Genomic DNA, 15150 nt, shown 5'->3' with positions numbered 1-15150 from the left:
AAGGGATGCAAAAGATTCGTCAAAAATTGTGGCCTCTGGGGGGCCGAACAGAAAAATTAAGCTAATTAAAGCCACGTTACTCCAGAACGAAAAATGAGATTGCGCTCGAATTCAATCCCACTTACCTTTAGGTTTGAAAAGAAATCTCCAAAAAATGTCCTTCACAGCGCGGAAAAACAAAATTACGCCAATTAAAGCGGCAGCATCTTCAGAATGGTATTCCGCTCAAATTTAATCACAATTGTCGATTGCTGACAATTATTATCCGACGGTTTGAAAAAGATGCACCTCTGGTGAGCGGACAAGTCAAATTACGCTAATTAAAGGGCCATAACTCGGGAATGAAAAGAGTCATTCAGCTAAAATTCAATCCCAATATTGTCGTCCGCTAACTAATGGGAATCATTATCCTAAGGTTTTGAAAAGATTGTCAAAAATTATGGCCTGGAGAGAGCGGTCTATCAAAATTGCACCAATCATAAAGGGTCATAACTCCGGAACGAAAAATGCGAATGCGCTCTTTTTCAATCCAAATTGTCTAAGAATTTGAAAAGGAATCATCAAAAACGTTATTTCCCAGCGCGATTGCGCTCATATTCAATCCCAATTGTCGTCTACTGATAAGAATCATTATTCAAAGTTTGAGAAAGTTTTGTCAAAAATCTTGACTTTTAAAGTGGGGACAAGCAAAATTAGGCTAATTAAATGGTCATAACTCCGGACAAGCAAGTGTGGACGGACAAGTGCTTTGTACGCCCATTGAATGTACACAACCAATTCCTCCCCTTTAACGCTTCAGGAATGTTGCTTATTGCCTTATATTTTAGTAATTCTCAAACAGTGTTGACGATAAAAATATATATTGTTATTAATGCCTCTTTAAATCTATATTCAAAAGTTATACCCGGGGTGTTAAATTTGTTACTCGGCATGGCATATAAAAATGGATTTATTTTATGTGTTGAAATGTCACATAAAGTTTTATTATATAAAAACTTCAAGATAATTTAATACCTGATGATTTATGCACCAAGCCCAATATTCTGAAGAGATATAGTCCAGTACATGTAGCTGACACCAAATAATGTTATCAGAAAATAAAAACCCATTATGCTCCAGCACCAGGAATTGTAAACGAACTTTGCTTTGACGAATAAAAATTCTGTATTCTGAATAAAAATATCGATAGTTCTGAGGTTCTAGCCCCGCAGTATTTTTATTTAGCGCTCACAGTTGGCGGATTATTTTACTGCGAAAGCTTACTCTTTAAACCATATTTGGACATTCATTGCGATGTAAACAAACGATAACGAGTGGTTTATTTACTACATATGCAGACAAAATGACACCTTTTTCCCTATATATGGAAACATTTTAAGATAAATAGAACCTTGCAACGCGAGTTCAATCAGTCTGAAGAGTAAAATATGAACAGAAGTAGTCACAATTTATCTTTTATAAATGTATGGAACTATGATAAAATGTGTATACTGGTGGTTTGGCTGATAAAAATTGTGGCCAAATTTTGTAAATTCGTGAGATCTGTCGTAGGCCTACATGTTATTTCTACTTTTGACCAGTGGCGGATCCATATGTGGGATCCCTAGCCCCAACCCCTCACCAATAACGGTATAAAATTCACAAACTATTGTGTTTTAAAGAAACATGTAAAATTTAATGTTTTGATGTATGTAGTGAGATGAACCACCCCTAACAAAATATTGTGGGCCCGCCACTCCGGCAGTAGTCTATGATCCCTAGCCCCACCCCCTATGCAATTCACTAATTATTGTGTTTCTGCGAAACATGTAAAAAAGAAAATTGTTGCTTGGGGTGACATGGGGATCCACCACCACACCCCAACAAAATATTCTGCATCCTACCACTCAGGCAGTAAGGTGCTGCCTCACTCACCAGGAGATCCGTTGGTGTTGCGCATAAAAACCCCTTAACAGTTGGTATTCCAAATAATAAAAGTAGGTTGCTGTACTGATGTACAGGCAAAATTTCCTCATAGCACATTACACAGCGTATGTAAGGATAAGTATTCCTTCGTTCTTTGCCTTCACGTTGACTAAGTGTAAAGTCACGAAGCCGTGACAAATGGTCCTAATCTCGCAGCTTTCCTCTGAGGTTCAGCGCAAAGGCAAGAATTAATCAGTCACTTCTCTGCTTCGCCTTATTTATTTCTTGGGACTTGCTTTAATATGAATTAACCGCGCAAAGGACAGAAATGAACAAGGCGAAATTAAGAAGTTTCTTGGCTTCGTACTCTTTGTTTCCTGCCTTTGCACTAAACCTCATAGGGAAGTGAACTCACCATTGAACTAGACTGGCCACTTTTCGCAGCTTCTCGACTTCGCATGTGGGGTCCTTAAGGAGTTAAAGATTACCCATCGGCTTCCATACGTATGCCTGTCTTCAACAGCCTGGTTGGTACAGACATCAGGAGCCATGGTGGTTCAGTTAGTAAGGTACTGGCCCACTAACCAGGGTGTCCTGGGTTCGATCCTACCCAATCATGGTCAAGAAAGTACATCAGGATTTTCCAGCATTGGTTCCTGTTTTCACTAGTGCAAGATGGAGGGCCTGGCAAGGAAACATGTCTTGTATTCGGACAGGCCCGAAAACTTGTGTACACGTCGTCTTTCAAGTAAAAAATCCCTTTGGCAATTTGAAATAAGATTAGGCCATAACGCTGCTGATCAGCAAAATTACCTCATAGCATACTATTATCTTGCGTATACCAATCTTCATTACCCCATATGTATGGAAGGATATCGCTGCCAATATTAAATGCTCTGCTAAAATGTCTTTTCTATTGATTACGTGTAAAAATTACAATGTTCAAAGTCTTAATACCGGTAATGATAAAGTCAAATTACCTCGAAGACCAAAGTTAAATGTAAAACGTCAAATGCTATGTGTCAAATGTCAAATGTTTTATTGGAAAATGCTGTTTTTGACGTGTCTACTTTTGACATTTCCCTCGTCACATTTTATATTTGCGTTCTGCCGCATCACATTTGTCCTTCGTGCTTTCTACATAACATCTTACGCAGAGCACCAAGTTTGATATGCAAATGTAGGATATCACGTGACTTAACATATACGGAAATGAGGCCGATATCAACCTGGCACACTATAAGCCAGCACACTATAAGATATTTACATTGTCTGCGATAACACCTCGGTGGAAGCGGCCGTTAAATAAAGCTACTTCACACACACAAGATATTTACCCCACGATATTGAGGCAATCAACATGGCAACCTATAAGAAATTCACGGGACGAGCGTGCCTGAAATAAAATCATGTGGTTGGTATGGTTAACCCGAGCCTTTGACAAATAAAATAAATTAACAGTATAGTCTATATTTAGCAATTAGGTTACTGTCGGACAGTTTCTTTCGACAAAACAAGGAGAACTTTTCTTTCTCTAAAGTACGTAATTATGAAATGTGCCAGGAAATAACTGGTAGATTCAAAGAGCCATAGAAACATACTTTCCAGTGATGTATAACACGATAACTGGAATTTCGTATTAAGACCCTTATTTCTGACATTTTAGACCGTCGCCACCGCCCCACACCCTCTCTTAATTTTAGTACAGGCTAATTAACTTTAATCCATTTTTTTTTAAAAAAGTATAATCATTGTGCTCAACAAATAGTGAATATACATGTAGGCTACTTAAAGAGAGAAAAGAGTATACATGAACGTGCTTTTCACTGACATGTAACATGATATCGTGAATATCGTATTATGACCCGTATTTTGCCATTGCCTACCCTCCCCCTATCCGTAATCATGGTAATATAGTTTAGTACCATCCAAATTTGGTCGTTTTTTCAAGGTAAGTAAATTTCTTATCGTGTGCTGGCCTATAATGTGCATGGTTGATCTCGACCTCGTTTCCGTATATGTTAATAAGTCACGTGATATCCTACATTTGCATATCATAGTGCTCCGTGTAAGATGCTATGTAGAAAGCGTGAAGATCAAATGGAATGCGGCAGAACGCAAATGTAAAATGTAGACACGCCAAAAAACAGCCTTTTCCGATCAAACGTTTGTCATTTGACACATTACATTTGACGTTTTACATTTAACTTTGGCCATAGAGGTATTTTGACTTCATCATTACCGGTTTTAGGACATTGTACTTTTTACATATAATCAATGAAAAAGACATTTTAGCAGAGCATTTAATATTGGCAGTGATACCCTTCCATATAGATGGTGCAGAAAAGTGGGATGTCAAACCCCATTTCATACCTGGGGGCCACGGTGGCTCACAAACCTTGAGGTCCCTTGTTCGAGTTGGTCGAGAAAGTTCATCTGTATTTTCCGACATGGTTCCCCCTTGTCAGTGGTGTAGGACAGGGCCTGGCAATGGACAGCATATAAGGTTGGAATCCTTGTCACGTACACGCTTGAAATCAAAACCACACCACTTGACTCAATCGAACGGGCACATGTTAAACCATTCAGCCACCAACCCCCCTCAGTTTAAAGAAAGAAAAGGTCTAAATGTACTGTAGATATGGTCAGACACATAGGTCGGGGGACTGCTTATTTGGCAGTTGGGGGACTAAACCACAAAGGTCTATGGAGCAGTGATTCTCAACCAGTTGCCCTGGCAGACAGGTGTGCCGCGAAATCTTCATAAGTGTGCCGCAAAAGTTTGAACGGCACACTAAGCAAATGTCTAACTAAAGCCAACTATTTGACTGATAAAATTCGAAACAATGCAATAAAGTAAATTCATAGCTGTGCTTTTCTTTTTTTAGTTTGAGCCATTCTATGTGTCTATGACTAATCTGTGTCTACGGTTGTATTCCGTCTATGACTTGCCATGTTTTTATTTTACAAAATTCAAATATTTTTCATATATATTTAGCCAGGTGTGCCGCTATTTTTTCATGTGTTCCAAGGTGTACCTTCGAAATCAGCTACTGGCCTAATACACCGCTTCATGGATTCTTTCATAAGGTTTAGTGGCCCGGTTGGGGCTGACGTTGAAATCATTTATTAAAGGGATTTATAACTTTTGAAACGAAGACAAAGAGTAACAACCTATGGACGTATTTGATTAAATCTAGTAAAATCACTACGTGAATATTACCACAATGGTAAGTTGTACCAGATATTCATAATACATGTAGTTAAAATTAGGGTTGGGACGAAACAATGCTTTTTGTCAGTTTTAACTCCTGAGAATTGACCTAAAAAATCTGAAATTGAAGAAATTGTAGATATATGGCGAGTTTTTAGGTTGGGATCGGTGTCATTTCGCTATAATCGTAAAAGTAACCAATCAATGCCCCTTTGGGCCTAATTATGATGTTTAAGCCTTTCTGAAGGAGTTGTTTCCAGGGTTTTTGAGGTCAAGAAATTATTTGGAATGCATATTATTAATAACGTCATATCAACCAACACGGCGGCCATTATGACATCACAATTGTACTCAGTGGCAAATTAAAAAGAATTTAATATCTTAATTGGCAACAAACCCATGAAAAGTCAGTTTAACAGTTATTTAATTAAGATATGTATAATTATTTGTCTTTATTAAACAATCCATAAGGACATTCCGTAAAAGAGAGTCGAGGTCATCTGACTTTACAAATTCTAGCTTTAGAACAGCTTTGGTTTCATTTGTCAGTTCGACACGTGTGAAATTCTGAAAGTGGCATTTCCCATCAGTAGACTTCACTCGGTGTTTTTGTCGGATATCGGGGGTAACGGTGTTTCGGAGATTTCACTCAAGAGTTGCTTCTTATTTAAGCTTCCAGCGAGGTGCATTGAATCTTCAGTTACAAGCCCTATGTGCATTGAATCTTCAGTTACAAGCCCTATGTGCATTGAATCTTCAGTTACAAGCCCTCTGTGCCTGTTACAATCATCAATTATCTTCAGGCGCCGCTTCATTTTCTGTTTCTTTACGTCTCCTTTTCCTTTTAGGGCTAGTGCTTTGCTGAATTTTACTTTACTTGTGAACTCTTTCTCTATCTCCTTCGCTTTCTTCACTGCTTCGTGTCCATTTCCATCGCCTTCTATTTTTATCTGAGATCTAGAAACTCTTCATGCGTCAGCAGAGAGAATTTCTGGAGTGCGTTTTAATATCTGAGATTGAGAAACTCTTAATGCGTTAGCAGAGAGATTTTTTGGAGTGCGTTTTAACAGTAGTCATTTGCTTGAAAACGATATCTGTATGTGTATCGAAACGTAGCATGTTAATAAATTCAGAAGTAGTATATCCATATAAGTGTGTTTTATTTTTAGTGAAATCTATTTCTATATGTCTTATAAGGATTATGTCATGACTCCTGTCATTTTAAGTTGGTTGTCGAGGCGAGCAAACTGAGATTCGCACCCCAAGTTTGTGAGTGGACGTATTTCAGCTTCAGTGTCCATGGTCGAATCTGCTCCAGAGAGATTACCCACCCCGCCAATACTAGAACAGCTCCAAGCAGTTTACCTTTACCCGTTGCTGTATTGCTAAACTTTACACCCGGTTTTGTCAGTTTTTCCAGCAGGCCGTCACAAAATACATTCGCCTCCTGCCAACTAGCCCTACTGGACGTATCCTTGTCAATACCGAGGAAATCAGTTATAGGAAAGATAGTTATTTCACCGAGGAGGGAGTAATACACTTCGTCATGATAAAGTTTCATGAAAAAATTCACAATCATTTTACTTGCTTTGAACTTTCACTTTGTCATTAAACATGCACAAAGATTTTCTTACAAAAACATCACCGTGATTTTGTTTTTGACAATGAAATGCCATTCTACAAATTTCTTTGCATTAAAACTGCACTACTTCAACCCCGACCTTGGATCTACCTAAAACTGGCTTATAATGAAATACTGACCATAATACACATACATTCCAGTGGTTCTCAACCTTTTTTTTGCAAACGGCACACCTTGGAACACATGAAAAAAACCGACACACCTGGCTAAATATTTATAAAAAAATAATTGAATTTTGCAATCTGGCAAGTCAGACGGTATAGAACCGTAGACACAGACTAGTCATAAACACAAAGAATGACTCAAACTAAATAAAGAAAAACACAGCTATGTTATCCAGTAGACGTGGTACAAGGGTTAATCAGCGAACTGGATGTATGAGATGTGTTGTTGACGTTTGGGAAAGTAAGACGAGGGGAAATGTGTAGGGAGTGAAGTGCTGTAAAGGGATAGTAAGATGTATTATGAATGGTTAGAGTGGCTGTGGTGTTACGGTGAAATACTATGCCGCAACCGTAACACCACAGCTTTATGATTTGTTAGACAGGAGTGATGTAACGGGTGTCAACAACTGGGTATGCTGGTACCGTCGCAACGTAGCCGTGAAATATATATTGTGGGGGGGGGGGGAGGGCGGAAACGGAAAAATATACAATGTTGACAGTATGTGCCAGGCATGAGGCTGCGCAGACCGAGCGGCAGCTCGATAGGGAGTGTGTGGGAGGGTCACCCTCATAAAAAAATTTTTTTTTTAAATTTCAGTTTTCTGTAAGCAGTGAAAACACTATTTTGGCATTGTTTGCGGGGTTAAACCTAAAAATCACATTAATACACCTATTGCACGATATTGTGAAACTAGCTGACGAAGACAGCTCGGGCGGCGATTGTTGGACTCGGGGCTGCTCTGTCAGTATCTAACAAACGCATTTAGTTCGCGTACAACTTTTAAAAACCGAATATCAGTATGGTATTTCTCACATAATTGGTTATCGCAAAAACAGAGTACACTGAAAGCGAGTAATCTCGACTCAAACCTATAGTCTATAGCCTACTTACTACACTCGTCACTAGGCTTCCTATATTATTGTTTGTGGACGGTTTACTACTCAGTGATAAGCCTGCGCCGCAAAAAGAGGTCTCGCCTTTTATTATTAGTATAATGACTTCCTCATGTGCGGCAGGTTAGTTTGCTTCTAAAAACACTGTTTTCCGTTCCAAAAAATACAAAAGTAATTTTCTACCAGATGAACATGGTTCTTTTCACCGAGACTAGATAATTTCTCTCGGTGTAAGGATATAGCTATGGATAAGTTCATACAAGGTCAATAAATCCGCGGTCACTTCGGGTCACACTGTTGAGAAAATAAACCGATGGGTTTGTTTAGTAGCAAATCGAGCGTGAATCAACTGAGTTTGTACTGAAAAATTTTTGAGTGATATGTATGAACTGTCTTCACACATTCGGTTTATAATTAGCGATACACAGGTACAATGGCAAGTGTTGTACTTCACAGACTGTTTACCTCCGAACTACCTCCGCACGAAATCCCCGATTTGCGTACTTGTTAAAAGAAAAAGAAATAGTACCTGTGCGCATGCCAGTAAAAAAAACCCTAAGAGTTCGCGCATAAAAATGCCCGAACGTACCAGGCGCCAGGTCATCTAGTACGAAGAAGGTTTATATTATAGTATGAGCATATGACATAGATAAAAGCAGTGACATTTATTTACCCCAATAATGTCAGGTAACTATTTTTATGTTACATACTGAATAAATAAAATAGAAAAAAGCTGCGATTTTTACACTTCTCCATAATATACAAAATTTAAACTTAACCCTTGTCTTATATTGGTCCGATACTGGGAATCATTCCCCCGGTCTTACGACAGCGAACATTGACTGTTATGTTCCGACTGTCTGTCCGAGGCTATAGTTCGCTATATTTATTTCTTTCCAATGATACTTATACCTGAAAATATTCTAATTAAGAATTCGAACCCCAGCGTGTCCAGACTTTAGCTCTATACCGGTGGTTCCGTTGCCACATGACCCGGACGTGCAGACGTCGCCTATTTTTCGTTATGAAATGAAAAGAAGCCATTAAAAGCATTTTTCATAAAGAAAAATACCAATGTCATTTGTTAACACCGAGGCACGTTACCAAAAATAGGTGATAAAATCTCTCGCCCATGTTTATAAAAGTCCATCTAAAATGAAACAAGTTTAAGGGGTTAATACTATAGCTGTGGGCAACACATAACTAATAACGAAACCATTGTTTTATATTAATAAATGTCAAACAATAAGAAAGTATATCTAGGAATTAAAACATTACATTGTGTTTTTATTTCTTTTGACATGAACATGTTAATATGTCAGATTTATTACGAGGCATCAACATTTAAAAAAATATACTCTTACAATACATAAATTAAAACAAACGTCTGTTTAGGACTGTGAATACCTAAAGGAATGTCCAGACGAGAAATTATCTGGCAATGCACGAATGGATATCTTATAAAGTTTTGATTTAGAGTTAAGAATTAGCCAGAAAAATAAAGAAGGCCATTCTAGAAAAATATGGTATGTTGTTCAATGTTTATTTTATAATTAATAAATTGAACTATGTGCTTTAGTATAATGCGCCAACAAACAAACACGCTTTCTTAGCTTCAGAAGTGGTATAAGGGGTTCTCGAAAAGCTAAACATATATTACCTCATGTATGGCACTAGTGTCTATATAATGCTAAATCCAGGGATAGTCTGTAGCGGGGTGGTGTGGGCTAGTAGTCTAGAGTGTCGCGCTTCGAGTTCTAGCTGACCGGTCATCCCTGGCTTGCAATCGTGGTTTGGAGATAAGGGCGCCTTCTCAACCTGGTCGATTTACTTCGGGTAATCCAGTTTTACCCTACAGGAAAACACACTGCACATGCGCTAAGCATAATAACAACTCGTCGGTGAAATCGGACGTTAAACACTATTGGATGGGCTGGATCTAGATTTCGGAAGCCATAGTTACCCGCTAGTAGATAACCCCGCGGCCAAGGACCAGACATCAAGAGAGTAACAAACACGACATATTTGTTGACTATTCACTATTTTCATAGTAATTGTCCACGAGAATGTTTTTATTAGATATAATGAAAAATCTAACAATAGAAGGCATTTAACCAATTTAAAATTAATATACTAAGTATTTCTGTTGGTGAGCACGTATTAGCTGCCTGGCAACGCAATCTGATTAAAACACAGATCCTATTTCATTTCGTTTTCTATAGTTTAAACTTTCGTTTTTTTGTCTGTACTACACTAGGATCTGGAAGCGTTGTTATATAACAGGCGTTCTGGATGACGTGAGGGGTTAGCCAATAAAACCATTTTTTACGGCGACTTCTTGGCGTACCATGCACGGGTCTGTGGATAAACCATTAGAAACGTCAAGGCTGATTGATTAATCAATGTCTGGCGTCTACGTCATAGTGTCAAAAGCCGCTCGTACGACCTCTGACGCGAACCTCCAGTACAACTGGTCAGATCTTCATGTAGTGTAGGCCATCGAAAGTATAAAAAAAACAAACGAAATATAGATCTGTATTTTAATCAAATTGCAGGGCAACGCTATATTTAAACATGCATTATGCAACAGCTAAATCTTCCTATTTCAGGTCTTTCTTTGGGCCTTAAATGTTATATAACTTACAAATGATACCTTAATTAACTTACCAAAATCATAACCAACTCTCGATATGATCGGATGGCTACGATATTAAAGGGGCTATCCCGATTTGAACAGAGTCTCAAAAATAAAAGTCCGAGTTCGTATGAAATTTAAGCGCCAAAATACAGAGGAATGGTGTATTTACCCTGCCTCAAAATTTCTGCTCAAAATATTGAGTTGTTTGGACGTGAACGTCAAAAATGCTTATCCGGACACGTAACCCTTTTAAGATTTCTGGTCAAGTTTTTCGTTGGGTGACCTAATAATCTATCGCCGTTCCTTTAGAGGTCTATACAGTGAATGACCCATGTGCCGAACTGGATAACAAAAGGTAAATTTCACCTTCACATTGTTTTTATAAAATAAAGTCTGGTTTTAACCAGACACAGCATAATACAGCTAGGGACACCGGTCTCCATTTCCAGATGAAGACTGACGGGTGTAAGTTGTTTGAAAACATATCACAAATATTGAATTAGTTGATCGGCCCTTAGGTACGGGATATTAAGGAGTTTTAACACAAAATTAAGCAGTTTTATTCTCCAAAATATTATCGGGATTGGCCCTTTAAGTAGATTTAAAAACATTTTGCGGATACCGTAAATATGGATAATCGAGACTTTGTTTATTATCATAACAACGGTAGCAATGACAATCGGGGCTAGACTGTAATTGCTTCGTCGATAACTAGTCTCAGAGTAATTTGTCTGAAATATTCAACTTATTCCATTTTCATCTATTTTTATACGCCCACATTTTTACGTGGACGTATAATTATTATCGCCTCTGTCCGTGTTTCTGTGTGTCCGTCTGTCCGTTTGCATTTTGTTTGTGGGCATTCTACAGGTCACAGTTTTTATCCGTTTTAACGAAACTTGAAATAGGTGTATCGCCCAACGATCTCGGTTCCTTTCGAAATCGGCATGTATCGGACAGGTACTTCATGGATTATGGCCCCCTGATTGAACGAAAAATCACGTTTTTAGCTTGCAGACACTCTAAGCGGTCACAATTTTTATCCGATTTTTATGAAACTTGAAATATATGTTTATAACCCAAAGATCTCGGTTCATTTTTATATTCGCGCATATCGGACTGTAACTTCCTGGATTATGGTCCCTGATCGTACGAAAAATCGCGTTTTTAGCTTATGGTCCATCTAGAGGTCACAATCTTAAAAAAAAAACGTTTATATATCACCGGTACACCATCATAAGGGTTGAGTTCGAATTTCGTGAAAATCGGACCGAAACTGCCGGACAGAATGGTCGCTCCTTGAACGCAAATAGCATAAAGGTATGTCATACCAAGGTTGTGGACCCTCTAGAGGTCCCAGTTTACATCACAAAGTTCCTCTCGATAATCACGCATATCGGAACTCAGCTTCCTGAATTATGGCCCCTGATTGTTTGAAAACATAACGTTTTTGGCATGTGGACCCCCTAGAAGTCACAATTTGTATTCAATTTTAAAAACCGTTTAAATATATCACCCTTACACACTAATGATGGCTGAGTTCAAATCCCGTTAAAATCGGTCTGAAACTGCTAGACCCAATGGCTGCTACTTGTACGCAAATAGTGTAATAGTATATGTAATACCAAGGTTGTGGACCCTCTAAATGTAGAAGCCAGATTTTTTATCCGATCTTGATGAAACTTAAAATACATGTTTATATCCAAATGATCTCGGTTCCTTTTGATATTCATGCATATCAGACCGTAACTTGATTATGGCCACTGATTGTACAAAATATCCCGTTTTTGTTTAGCTTATTCTCTGTCTATCTCTTGCAATGCAAAATGTGGGCGTATCTTGCCTGGCAGCCACTGGTTCAACTATTATAGCGATAATTTTACTGTCAGCATTTTATCTAATCTTAATTAATGTCCCCTTAACATACAAATTTTTATACATACGGATTTTGTTTTAGACTAACGCATGGCATCTTGCTTGTTTTCATTGCTTACGTGTGCGATGCAGCGGATGATAACATAATATGTAACAATTTCATTGCATCCATTCACTTGCCCATAACGGTTTCTTGCTTTGGGAGGAAACCGGACGACCTGGAGAAAACCCATGTGGAGAGGCAAAGATTGGGATCGAACCTACACCTCTTGACTTAATGTGAGACCCCATGATCTAAAGCGCACGCGTTAGATCATTCGAACACCCAGTCCCCAGGTGTATTGTTGAAACCAAGAAAATTTAAAGGGGCTAAATCGCTAATATATGGGACCTACAAATCGAATGGCAATCTCTAGTGTCTGGTTATTCCAGTCTACACCGCTAGTATTTATTGCGAATGCTCTCCTGATAAGTATATGGCGTCACCGTCTGACATGACTTGTGGAATATACCTAACCTCGTTTTCTTGAGCCCCTTATTACACATGGCGCTGAAACGCATTATGGTACACGAGTCGTGTACCAATGGTAAAATGTTTATTTTGTCTTAAATATTGGATATCAGAAGCCTACCTTTTCCCAGTAAGATCACAACATCAATATTGATTTAGATTGACAAATAATTCGTGATTTCAATGTCGAAGATTTTGGATGATATTGAGTTAGAGACTTAGCTACTTTAATGTAGAAGACTTGGTCTTATGGATGTTAACACTGAAATAATCACCACATATTTACAGGAGTACATGTCTATCAATATCATATTGATTCAGTAAACAATAGAGATAAACGTTTTTTTTTAATATTCGCAACGTGGGTGGGGAACGAGTGGTCTAAAGGATACACTCATTGAGTCAAGATCCAAGCTTGTACGTGGCAAGGAGTAGGGTCGCCTGTCCAACCACGTGGGGTTTCTCCGCGTCCCCCGGTTTCCTCCCACTGCTAGAGACCCATATTGTACCATGTTAGTCAGGATATAATAGTCTGTGTCGGGTGAACTTGAAACCTTCACTTTCTCGCTTTATTTGTCAAGTTCTATAATTTAAGTCTCATGGACCGGGCCATTTGTGATAAGTTCTGTTTCTATATGATGTAGGGAATGTTTACTCATGAACACCTCTATCTCTCTATGTAAAAGAATAGAAAGCGAAATAAAGATAGCGAACAATCAATAAAGACAATGCCCTATAGATTAATATACTCTTAAAACAGTGTGTATATTAGTAATGTTTAATCAGAAACAAAATGATTGTATTGATGAACAATTATGTTTTGCCCAGCGGATACTGTCTACCGATCCCGTAGCTTTTGAAGTTTAGTTTCAAACAACCACTAATATTAGCAATAAATAAGGATGCGTGTTGTACGCGTGTCAATATTTGCTTGTACGCTCAAGAATCCTTGAAACTACTTATAATTTATTTAGTATAAGCACATTACTATTATATGTTGTATTATTAAAGAAAGTGCAATAGGACTTTACCACACATAATCAAAACCTATACGATAGGTCATTGACGTCATAAGTTTTAGAAGTCAAAAACATTAACAATAATTAGGGCGATAATCCAGATAGAATGTCGGAAAACGCTAATATGGTTTAAATTTAAGAATAGAAATAAATAGGTAAAGTAAACAATGTGTATAGAAAGTAAACAGGGGGGGGGGGGGGGTATTTGTATGAATATGCGGCATAAAATGATACAGACAAGGAACTTTAGTATTTAGTAGTACATGGGTTTTTTTGTGGAGGGTGGGGTGTATCCAAAGTTTTCGCTGCGACTCACAGATCTCACATAATATGTTACTCCGATCACAGGCAACAGACTAGGTCACAGACACTGATGTTACCATTGATCTAAGACTGAAAACTAACCCAATCATACGTCAAGTTCGGACTGATTATGCGATGAACACCAAGGCGGTCTCAGTGATTACTACAAATATCGATTGAGAAAGACAATGCACCACTGACTACATAGATGTATTTAAAGCACCAACAAAACGTGGTGTGTTTTTTTTAAGTCCAGCCTTTATTCCCTATCATTTCTGAAATCGTATGAAGTTATCTGGGAATTGTATTTTGTATTATTGCTTGATCTACGTCATTAGTTAACGAATAGGATATGTATAGAGATGGTACGATGTAAGCAATGACTTCGGATGGAATTAAATGTGTAGTTTTCAGTAGATAGTGGCAGCGGATCAATTTCAAATACCGCTTGTTAACTTTATGAAACGAGTGTTCTAGTACGAGTAAAGCCATGCGTAGATGACAATAACCTCTGGACAATAGCTGAATTTATAGATGAATTAACGAGGCGTACTACTGTAAGTGATACATTAATTGCTGCCTGGATAGAAAGCAACGTTGGGATGTGCAGTAAGTTTAAATTACTAAGGCCTACGACACCAAGAATTAGTTTCCATCGATAACCCCATTTCTCGTCTGTGATAATCAGTCGAGCAAACCTCTCAATCCCTAGCGCAGACGGATGATATTGAGACAATTTTTAAAAGATCTATAATTGACCTCATATTGCTAAAAGAATGGCGACGGCAGCGGATAATGACTTTGATAATTATCGAAATCGTACATCAGTCGCTGCATCAATATCTTATGAATCATTTTATTTTGTTTGTCAAATCAGCGCAAGCTAAAATATCATGTACGTAATCTTAGAGAGTGGCGAACCCGCAATCGCCGAATACATGCACGCTGCATCTACGTTCACACACGTTCGTGACGTTGCGGGTTG

This window comes from Patella vulgata, chromosome 1 (genome assembly GCF_932274485.2).
Source record: "Patella vulgata chromosome 1, xgPatVulg1.2, whole genome shotgun sequence".
Taxonomy (NCBI): domain Eukaryota; kingdom Metazoa; phylum Mollusca; class Gastropoda; family Patellidae; genus Patella; species Patella vulgata.
Note: the sequence above shows the minus strand (reverse complement) of the source record.